Here is an 11,993-nt window from a genome sequence, read left to right as displayed (position 1 = left end):
ACTGGTGGAAACAGAATCCCTTCCGCACCCTCAGACAATGCCAATGCCAATGCCAAATGTGTTCCAACTATGACCCACCAAAGCCATGACCCTCAACCCAAGCTGGGACCCACATGAAAGGTACTAGGGAAAGGTTCCCATTTCTCTCCACTATCAGATCTGGTCAAGACTGTTGTTCTTCACAGCAGGGTGGATCAGCAGACCTAGTTAATGCTGAAATCACTGGAGGTAATTAAACAGGCAGGACTGGGAGGAAGGGAGGAGGGGGCTATGCAGATTTTCCTTTCTTCAGTGTCAACATTACAAAATTGGCATTGGTACCTACTTCCTCCTGATGCCATTTAGTTTTGGAGGCAAAAACCCAGGGGAAAGGAGTCAGATGGATTGGGAAGTCAGATGCAGAGGTCAACGTTGGGGTCTGTAGTTTTATGCAAAAATGTCTGCTTTTTATCTAAAGTGAGGATTTGCAACTGGGATCGATTTTGCCCACCCCTACCCGCCTGGGGCCCTTTTGGCAACATGTGGAAACATTGTCCTCGGGCTATGTCATTCTTTCAAAGGTTGTGGACTGCCTCCTTCCCTCCTGTTTCAGAATCAAGTCAAAATGGAAGTTTATGGTGAGAATGCAAAGGTATTATGGAAACAAAGCCCAGACAGAACATATGGGCTTCGAAAGCCACCAGGAATCAGAGTGCCCAGTGCTCTCTGTCATCTCTACCTCTGTTTTCTCTCCCAAAACATGACTTTCTTCTCAACCGTCTTGCATATAGTCTAGTAGTATACTACGCTCAGCCCCACTTTGACTCTAAAAGTCCCCATGTCTCTCGGCTTGGCTGCCCTTAGCTAACTGGCTTCCTCTGTCAATACCCCAGTGATAATTCCCAGAGGAGGGATTAGATGGGTGTAGCCTGGGCCATTCTTCAAGATGACTCTGGTCGCAGCCAGATGACTGCAACTTCGTGAGAGACTCTGACAGAGAACTGGCTAAATGAGCCTTGTCAAGCCTGAGGACCATGAGCAAAAGGGGACCCTTGTGGGGGGGGGGGGAAATGAAACAGGAGGGAGGGAGGCAGGGCACAAGCTTTGAAAGAAAGACATAGCCCGAGGATATGATATAAACTGATTAGAACCAAATGGGTGCAAGATGGTGGACAAGTCGACTTCCACTAGACCTTGAGCTTCAGTATACGCTCACATCAGCAAGCTAAATGACACACCCACAGGCGCCATGACAGTTCCAAGATCAACCATAAGGATCAAAAAGTGGGCGGTGGCCCAATTCCTGGAAATCCCTGCCCCTTCCTGAAATAGCTGGAATGCTCCTCCCACTCATTAGCCTATGAAATTACCCACCACTATAAAAACTGACAACCTCCCCATACCCTGCTGCCTTTCTCACCTTCTGAGGTGGCCCACACTCTGTCTGTGGAGTATGTTTCTCTCTAAATAAATCCATTTCTTACCTATCACTTTGTCTCTCACTAAATTCTTTCTACAATGAGACATCAAGAACCTGAGCTTCGGGCTTCCCTGGTGGTGCAGCGGTTGAGAGCCCACCTGCCGATGCAGGGGACACGGGTTCGTGCCCCGGTCTGGGAAGATCCCACATGCCGCGGAGCGTCTGGGCCCGTGAGCCATGGCCGCTGGGCCTGCGCGTCCGGAGCCTGTGCTCCGCAACGGGAGAGGCCACAACAGTGAGAGGCCTGCGTACCGCAAAAAAAAAAAACAAAACCTGAGCTTCATTAAGCCCTGAAACCAGGTGTGTGATCTCAGTTGGAAGACTATGGGTTTTGGCCAGGTTCAAGTCTCGGCTGTGTGGGTTCAGGTCCCAATCTGAGGTGCACGGTTTCAGAAAGTTTGGTGACACTGTTGTCTGCTGTAATGCCAAAAAGTAGGAAACATACCTCATAAACATGATGATCTGACCAACCTGCCTCTAGTAAAATACAAAGAAGAGAGAGAAGCTAAAAAAAGGAACTTTTTTGGTTTTCAAGCAGAACGCAGAGGTTATGTAAAAGCCAGTGTTTTCTGGGTTTGAAAATAAAACTACTTCTCACTCCCAGCTTCTCCAGAGGGCAAACTATTCTCAAATTAAAATGGCTTTCCAGCAAAGGATGAGCATTGCATCTTTTCTTAAGAGCTCAGAGAGGTTTAAGGTACTTCATCAACCATTCCAAACAGACAAAATCCTTCTAAAGAGCTTAAGGGTGTGCCTTCCTATCTCCATAAACAACAGGATTTCTGAGATTCTTAAGGGCGCTGTCCCACAGTGGTTTGAAAAGGCATCCAAGGTAGAAAAGGACTTACAGGAGCCAAAAAGATTTGTGTCATGGTTTTTTTCCCCATGCAAGGAACTCCAGTAAAAATCATAAAAATCCTCAAAGTTTTTTTAGAATCAGTTTGAACAAAAAGAGAAGGAGATACATAACACTCTGATACAGAGCTCTGAGTTCTGTAGGAACTAAGGCCCCCCACCCAGATGGAGGATGCTAACTGCATGCTAAGACCCCAGGCTGCTCAGAACCTAATGAATGATAATATTGACCTTTCCTGACCCTCACGACTTCAGTCAACTCAAGCTCTGTCAACCTTTGCCCCAATTCTAGGCTGAATTCTCTGCTCCAGCCCCTTCATGAATATGTATATACCCTTAGCTTAAAACTTCCCCAGTTTTGTTTGGGGGAAGATCCCAGGTGTTCTCCTTGCTTACTGCAAGTAATAAATCCTTCCTTCTCCCACTCTTTGACTTGGTTATGTCATTTGGCTTCCACATCCACCAAGAGGTAAACCCAGTTTGCGGGTAACAGGCAGAGCTGCAGAGAAACATTGACTAGAACTGGACCCTAATCAAGGAACCCACAATACATTTACTGCAGCATTCAGATGCCTAGCCCACAGATGGATGTTAGGTATGGAAGACAGATAAGTTATCTTTTTACTTCACAGATACTCAGATCAAGACTCATTCTTGGGCTTCCCCGGTCGGTGGTGCAGTGGTTAAGAATACGCCTCCCAATGCAGGGGACACGGGTTTGAGCCCTGGTCTGGGAAGATCCCACATGCCACAGAGCAACAAAGCCCATGAGCCACAACTACTGAGCCTGCATGCCACAACTACTGAAGCCTGTGCACCTAGAGCCCATGCTCCGCAACAAGAGGAGCCACTGCAATGAGAAGCCCGTGCACCGCAACGAAGAGTAGCACCTGCTCACCACAACTAGAGAAAGCCCGCGCGCAGCAGCGAAGACCCAATGCAGCCAAAAATAAATAAATAAATAATTTTTTTTTAATTCATAAAAAAAAAAAGACTCATTCTTGAAGAGCTGTAACTAAGAAACCACACTCAAGGCACCTCCACTCATACCTGGAAATGATACCAAAGACGAGATCCTGGACTTCAAGCCTGAACCTGATGGCATGAGAAGTTTGGGAGCGTCTCGCGATGGAACAAGTTCATTTTGCTGAAAGAGGAAAAGAAATAATTTGTGGTCAGAAGCAGACTGTGGCAGTTTTTAAATATGGCCTCCAAATTCTTTGACGTTCATGGAATGTCTCCTTCCCCTCAATCTTGGCTTGATCCATAGAAAATAGCAGAAGTGGCCCTTTGCCCATTTCTGGCCCAGGCCTTTAGAAATGAGCAGCTTCTACTTCCTTCCGTTTCCTTTTGGATCCCACCTATCACACTTTGAGGGAGTCCAGGCCACAGCGAGAGGCCAAGTGTATGTGTTCCAGCAGACAGTCCCAGGGAGATCCCAGTCAGCCTCAGGGGCCAGACCTGAGGGTAAGAAACGCTTTAAGATGACTCCAGCCCTGGCTGATATCCGACCACAACCAGATGACAGACAGTGAGAGAGACACAACTAGGAGAGCCCAGTCAGGTCCCAGAACCACGCGAGGTAATAATTAAATGAATGTTTTGAAGCCACTAAGCTTTGGAGTGATTTGTTACACAGCAATCGATAACCAGAACAAATACTTTCAGTAGTTTATATAATCTCAAATTGTTGGAATGTGTGACAATGAGCATAAATAACTTTAAAAATTATAAGGAGTCACTAAAATAAAAAAATAAATTAAAATTTACTATTAAAATGACACAAGGCTTTGGAATCAGCAAGAACTACATTCAAATCCTGGTAGGCATCCGATGAGTTGTATGACATTAGATAAGCTACCTAGCCTCTCTGATTCCCAGTTCCTTTCTCATTAAAATAGAGTTAGTTAAGAACACCTATCATATAAGGTTGTTGTGAGGTTTAAAATCAGAGAATAAACGTAAATCCCTTAGCCCAGTGCCTGGTAGTTGCTCAATAAACAGCTCTCATCATTGTTGCCAACATGATGGCTAGCAAGGTCTCTGGTGATGAACAGCCCGCCTCTCATGTAAGAGCACTAAGAGCTCTTTTAAGCAGGCTGACCAAGTGCCAGTTTGCCTTGTGCAACACTGGCTGGATGACTGTGGAAATACGCATTCCAAATAGGGCTTAGGCATTTGTTTGGTTCCAGATGGAAATCCCTCTAGTACAGTTGCTGTTGGAAATAGGCTCACCTAGACTTGAGCATCAGTGGGTATGAAGTGAGAGGTGAGAGGAGAACAAGGTAAAGGAGATAGACTTCTATACCATGGACAAGACCAGCGCTGTACACAAGCAGTCAGTTTCTGAAGAGTGGATGGAGGATCTAGTTTGATTTCATGTTAGCTAGTCAATTCAGCTAGTTGAATGTTAATTAAAAACTGACTTTCACAAAGACCTAAAGTTCATGCCACAGAACAGCCAAAGCAAGAGGCGGTGAGGCTCATGACATAAGGAAGCTTGCGATCCAGTTAAGGATGTTAATTCGGTCATTCTTACACTTCTTCACTCATTCCACTACCAGAATGTCTTCCCCTAGCTGGTCTCTTTTTTTTTTTTTTAACGGTACGTGGGCCTCTCACTGTTGTGGCCTCTCCCATTGCAGAGCACAGGCTCCAGACGCGCAGGCTCAGCGGCCATGACTCACGGGCCCAGCCACTCCACGGCATGTGGGATCTTCCTGGCCCAGGGCACGAACCCACGTCCCCTGCATCGGCAGGCGGACTCCCAACCACTGCGCCAATGGGGAAGCCCTGGTCTCTTTGCCTCTAGTCCCACCTAACTGCTATCTTTACCACAACCCAAGTAAACTTTATAAAATGTGCTTCTAATCCTGACACTCTCAGGCTTTTAAATCTTTGGTGGGTCCCTGTTGTTCTTTGAACAAAGTCCAAACTCTTTAACATGGTTCAGAAAAAAAACTCTGTCTGGTTTAAAACCCTCCAATGGTATCACATTGCTTCTAGAATGGAATCCAAACTCTTCCCTGTGCCCTACTAAGCCTTGCATGAACTGGATCCTCTCTGACCTCACCTCTCCCCATGCTCAACCTCCCCTCCCTCATTCCACTCCAGGCACGCTGGCCATCTTCTTGTTTCCCCCAGCATGCCTCAGAGCCTTTGCACTTGCTCTCGCCTCTGCTTAGAGTACTCTTTCTTGAGTTCTTCGCACAGCTGATTCCTTCTTAAACCTCCCTAACCATCCAATCTGTTACACACACATCAAAGAGTCAGTTGACTTTCTTAACAGCACTTATCATAAGCTGTAATTATCTCACTTCTTTATCTGTAGGCCCCATGAAAGCAGGAATCCTATCAGCCAGGGTCACTGCAATATCCTCAACTCACAGAACAGTGCCTAGTATACAGTGTGTGCTCAAACTTTGTTTTGAATGAATGACTCTCCATTTTGCAGACTTGGAATCCAAAGCTCAGACAGCTCAGGAGACTCGCTTAAGCAGCAGAGCTGAGTCTGACTGATTTTGAAGTCCATGCTCTAGACCAGTGCTGCTCAAAGCAGCTGGTCAGAGAACTATCTGTTACCGGTCCAAGCCTAAGGCAGTGACGGACTGCACCAAAACAGGGAAGAATACAATGCTACTTTCATGGAGCATATCTTGCTATGAAAAAAATAGCGGCTGAACTGCAAACAGTGTGCCTAGTGATGTCGTTGATGTATTACATTCTGTGGCAAGCTCCCTATCGAATGGGGAGCTAATCACAAACAGGTGGTGTCGGCACTCACCTGTGCCCCACGCTTAGATTAGCATTAGTCTGGCGACCACATCGTACTCCTTACTCTTCTTCATGCCTTAGCCAATGACTTCCTATGAAGCACCTGCTTTATTCCTGGCTCCTTCTTCCTCTCTTCTGTGAGCTGGTGCACAGGAAGTGTCTGATAATTTGTATTGCAGATGAAGAGAATATTGAGAAGGTTTTTTGCTTTTTTTTTTTAATGTAGTTTTTCAAAGCCAGCAAACAAACCTATTTTTTTTTATTATTCCCCAGTTTTGGAATTTTCATGAGGCTCCAAGCTCCAGAAAGCTATTCTTGCTGGCTAGTTGGCTAAGCTCTCAGTCAGAGTCCTGATTTCCAAAGCAGAACTGTGCAAACTATTTTTATTATACACACTGGCCTCACAGCCTAAGGCAGTGACAGCCTGAAAAATCCTGTGATGCCGGGGCCTGTCCTTATGTGCTCTTAATCTCTAATTATACTGGTGCAGAGCTCCCTAACCAGAATCTGCCCCCATTCTCCATCACCATGGGCTTTCTATCAGTGCTTTCACTTCTAACCTCACCAAATAGCCCTCCAAACACATACACGCACACGCACACACACACACACACACACACAAATACCCCATGCCAAGATAGCATGCTAGTAAGAAAGACTTGCTCAGTCATTCAAATATTCAATGAGAGCTTTCTCTGTGTCAGGAACTGTGCTAAGAGTTAAGGATTAAAAAACACAGTCCTTGTCCTCTGGGATCTTTCTGAGCTGAGTCAGGAAGTCAGACGAAATATGACGCAAACAGTGTCACGATGAATGCCATGAACAAAAGTCCTAAAGTTTTCTAAGATGTCAAACAGGCACCCTAATCTAGTCTGCTTGCATACGGTAGTGAGAGCAGAAGAGACATTTAAATGGCAGCTTGAATACCAGCGTGAATGCTTTGTCTCTGCAGGAGTCACCACCAGAGCTGTCATGGCCAGCGACTGTATCAAGCACTTTAGATGCAGGAAGTCATTTCGTCTTCACAAAGGCTGAAGGCATGGGAGCCATTTTTATCCTCATTTTACAGATGAGGGAACCAAGACACAGAGAGGAAAAAGTACCACTCCAAAGCTTCACAATCAATCAGAGATCAGGACCTAGTTCTGCTGGATTGTGATGTCTAGCTTTTAACCATTGCACTCTGCTCTAATATGGTCAAAGCCTTTATAAATAAATACACTTGCGTAGGCGTCCCAGGGCCAGGAAGAGGTCCGTCTATAATTAGAGCTGTCCCTGATTAAACATGGTGTTAGGAAATACACAATGGTTCCCGGGTGCTACGCTCTTCAGTGTTATGCCCATAAAGTACGATTCACTCCTACTAAATTGCCTTTGTTGTCAGTAATTATTGGTTCTGGAAGTTTCTAGAAGGATGAGTTTCCAGGTTGCATCTGAAGGACTTGAACCCAAACTCATCCAATTTAATCATTTGTGAGCCAACTTCCTGGATCAGACCCCATACTAGACTTGCGGATATCAAGCAGAATAAGTCACAACCCTAGCCCTCAAAGAGTTCATCTGGTATTGAAGGAGACAGGTGAGTAAATGGACCGCTATGTTATAATGCAATGAGTGGTAAACATAGAAGCATGTACAGGGACCAGAAGTAGCATAGAGGAAAGGAAGTCTTTCCAGAGGAGGGGGTTTCTGGGTTGGGTTTTAAAGTATAAATAGGCTTTCAATGGGAACTCAAGAGAGAGGTTTACACATGCATAAGAGGTAACAGCAATGGGCAGTAGCATGTACTCAGTTTACTATAAGCAGTTTTGTCTTATCAGAGCATATAATGAAGGGTGCAGAGAGGCAAGAGATACAGCTGAAGAGGTTCCCAGCATCCAATCACGATGGGTCTTATGTCCTAGGATGGGATTTTATCCTGAAGACAATACTGCGGGAGAGGCATGGTTCTAAGCCCTGGAAATGATACAGTCTGGTTTGCTTTTGAGAAAACTCACTCTGGCATCGGTAAGGAGGCCAGATGGGATAAAGTCAGCCAAGAGGCAGGAAGGACCTTTAAGAGTATAAATGTCAGATGCAGAGGCTGGTGCTCAGACGAGAGCAGTGAGGTTAGACAGGAAGGAGTAGATGCGAGGATAACAACAAGAGGACCGGGTGACTGGCTGGATGTGGACTGTGAGGGGGCGAGAGGAGGCCAGGATGACGCCCAACTTTCTGTGCTGGGCGAGTGGGTGGGTGCTGGTACCATGAGCTGAGGCAGGGCCTTTAGGAAAGTGAGTGGGCAAGAGAAGAGGGGGTGGGAGGACGACGAGCTCCTATCTGGACTAGCTGAGGTTACTGAGCCAGGGGGTGGGGATCAGCGGGCAGGGCAGAGCTCCAGAGAGAGGCTCTTCTCTGTTCCCACAGGGAAATACCTGACAGGACTCATTCCTGGGCAGGGCAGGAGTATGTGACACCCAAGCTGTGGGTGCCTCTAAGATGCAAACCGTCAACTACTGAAACCAGCTGACTGCTATAACAAAGCATGCGTTGTGTCCCGCATCTGAGGAGAGGATGGCCCTAGAGCAGGGGTCCCCAACCCCTGGGCCAAGGACCAGTACAGGTCTGAGGCCTGTTAGGAACCGGAGGTGAGCGGCGGCTGAGTGAGCAAAGCTTCATCTGCCGCCTGGACCATCCCCCTCCCCGCCCCAAACCGTGGAAAAACTGTCTTCCACGAAACCGGTCCCTGGTGCCAAAAAGGTTGGGGAGCGCTGCCCTAGAGGATCAGTAAGACCAAGGCAGAACCCTTGATGTCCCGCTTATTTATTCCCCATGCTCCCCTTCTTTGTAAGTGACACTACCGTACACCCTAGAGCTCAAGCCCAAACCCTACAACTTACCCTTCAAGTCTCCCTTTCCCTCCGCTCATCCACTTCATCTAATTCATCTTCAACCACCACTCTATCTCTCAAACACCCCGTCACTCGTGATCCCTCATCCTGCATTGTTGTCTTCATAAGCATTTATGCTATCTACATATACTATCTAGTTTATACTACTGAATATAACACTCTACGTCGGTCTACTTGCTTGCTGACTATGTCCCCATTGGAATATAAGCTCCAAGAGGATGGGGGCTTTGTCCTGTTCTTCATCATATCCCTCATCCCTACAACAGTGCCTGGCGCACTGTAGGAGCTCCATAAGCGCTTCTTAAATGACGGTCCGCATCTGAGCACTTCTCTCTCGCTCTCTCTGCTGCCACCACACGGATTCAAACCCTCACACAGTTCCCGGAGTGCTTCCAGCACACACTTGGCAACTGACGGCCTGTGGGCCAGGACGGAGCGGGAGGAGCCCGAGGTGACGAGCCTTTACAAGTCTTGGTACTTCTCCAATCCACCCATTTTTCACGAAGCAGCCGGAGTAGCCCTCTAAGATCAGAGATCATCTCACTACCCTGCTTAAAATCTTCCAGTGGTCCTCAAGGCCCAGCATGCCCACCTCTGCAACTCCACCTCCGATCACTTTACCCCTTGCTCTCTACTCCCCGTGCTCCGCTTCTGTCCCTCCACCCAACTGACCTTCAGTACCAGCCACACCTCTGTCCTCCCCAGCAATCTGCAGGGATCTCCGCTCATACACCGCCTCCTCAGAGAAGCCTTCTCTGACCATCCAAGCTGAAGTGCAGCCCTCCTCCTCTCCTGCAATCCCAGGCACCCTCCAGCACGTCCACCTGGTTACTGCCTTCACATCACTTATCACAGCCTGTTCTCGTTTACTGAATTGTTGACTTGATTATTGTTTCTCTCTTTCTTACCTCTCTCTCCCCCGGCATGTATTCCAGTGTCCAGAACAGAGTCAAGGCTCAATTATTATTTGTTGGACAGAACTGTGTTTCCACTAGCGTGATGGTGATGATGATGATGATGATGATGTCGATGACGCTCATACTAATGACGCTCCCCACGATGAGACGCTGGTTTGATTCTGTGGATTCAAGGACTGACTGGAGCATGTTCTTGACCATCTAATTAGAGACAGAACCCATTGTTACCAGCTTGGTCTGGGCTTTGAAGCTAGAATGTGTTTGTGTTTGTGTGTGTGTGTTTTGTTCATACCAGGAGACCTCACAGTCATCATTAGGTACAATCTACCACCTGTCTCCAGGGAGACCCACTCAGTAAAAGCAAAATGAGCAGGTGTCAGGTCTCCTTTGTCACTCTGCAAGATGGGGCGGATTAACTGTGTTTGGTAGACAATAAATATTGAGACAGGAAGTGCTCAGATCAAGAACTTCTCTTGGACCCTTTAGATGTTCTTTGCAGCTCCTGCACTCACTCTGCCGGAAGGATTCTGAGGACATGCTAGGGAAGAGAGAAAATGCAGTTAACCAGACAGCGCTGGAGGGAGGGATTAGGGCTGATAGCCAACAGGGGCTGCAGAAGAAAGATTCTGGCCAGAAACTGAAGCATGATGACCTGTCAGTTTCAGTAACACTGGGGAAAACTTGAACTCATCTCCTACTGCTCCTAAAAAAGAGGCATATGTTAATGAACCTCAATTCAGAGATGGAAGAAATCTCAAACAATTGTTTCATTTTACAGATGTGTAACTTAACCCAGAGTGGAGAAAGGACTTTCCCAGGGTCATACAGAAATTCCATAACTGATCTAAGGCTAGGATTCTCACTATTTGAAGGTCAGTGTTTTTCTCACACACGACAACACAGGTGCAAGCCTAACACTGAAGCTAAATTAAACTAAGTTATCCATGTATGGCCACAGAAACTAGCAAAAGCCTGTGTCCAAAACTTACCCAAGGGAATTCCCTGGTGTGGCGGTGCAGTGGTTAGGACTCCACGCTTTCACTGCTATGGGCCCAGGTTCAATCCCTGGTCAGGGAACTAAGATCCCACAAGCCGTGCCCCGCGGCCAAAAAAACAAAAACAAAAAACTTACCCAAATTCCTATGGCTCGGGCTTCCCTGGTGGCGCAGTGGTTGAGAGTCTGCCTGCCGATGCAGGGGACACGGGTTCGTGCTCCAGTCCGGGAAGATCCCACGTGCCGCGAAGTGGCTGGGCCCCTGAGTCATGGCCGCTAAGCCTGCGCGTCCGGAGCCTGTGCTCTGCAACGGGAGAGGCCACAACAGTGAGAGGCCTGCGTACCGCAAAAAAAAAAAAAAAAAAAAATTTCTATGGCTCTCATTTCCAGCTCACTTTCCTCTTGGTTCATGGCCAGCCTATTACAAGGCACAGGTATCACTTCCCCTTTGACTTCCAAGCAGGTGCTACCAAATGAGGCAGGAATATCTGTTGGTAGACAACAGGGCTGCACACGAGACTTAAGCAGCAGGTGAATCATATGAGATAGTGAACACTCTTTGAAGCCATGTCAATCAGAAGTCATGGCTCTCACTCCAAAAAAATGTGGGAAAACAGGACCATTCAAGAATATCGAGTGTTCTGTGTGGGATGGAATGACTTGGGGAAAATAAGAGGAAAAGAAGGTTAACTTAGAACCCACTCAGGGTTCTAAGTTATCAGGTCACATATCTGGGAGCTCAGAAGAATGTTTCTATAAAAAATATAAATAAAAATATATTTCTAAATAACAAATGTGGAAACTGAGATCAAAATAACAAAAGATAAGGAACCACAAAGCACCAATCAGACCTCAGGTCCAATCCTAAATAATACCTTGGACAAACAGTCTAGATACTTAATCTTTCTACCTTATCTTTACAGTAAGGATAACAATGGCAATAAAAACATAGTCATCACTTACTGATCGCTATCTCTACGACAGGCAACGAGGTAAGCACTTTATATGCCTTCTTTCAACTCAATCTTCATCTCAATCCCAAGAGATGTAGGCATCATCATTCCCAATGAGAATCAGAGAGATGAAGTAATTTGCCCAAATTT

At 46.6% G+C, this 11,993-nt stretch overlaps 1 long non-coding RNA gene across 1 annotated transcript; it reads right to left on the bottom strand.

Moving 5' to 3' along the window:
- Positions 1–3,099: 3,099 nt before the first annotated feature.
- On the bottom strand, positions 3,100–11,321 carry LOC307184735. The gene is made up of 3 exons (XR_013827814.1): positions 11,029–11,321; positions 9,888–10,097; positions 3,100–3,461 (listed from the first exon to the last, which is right to left on the bottom strand). It is a non-coding gene; the product is annotated as an uncharacterized lncRNA (long non-coding RNA).
- Positions 11,322–11,993: the final 672 nt, after the last annotated feature.

This window comes from Stenella coeruleoalba (genome assembly GCF_951394435.1).
Source record: "Stenella coeruleoalba genome assembly, chromosome: 3".
Taxonomy (NCBI): domain Eukaryota; kingdom Metazoa; phylum Chordata; class Mammalia; order Artiodactyla; family Delphinidae; genus Stenella; species Stenella coeruleoalba.
This window is presented reverse-complemented; position numbering and strand designations above follow the sequence as displayed.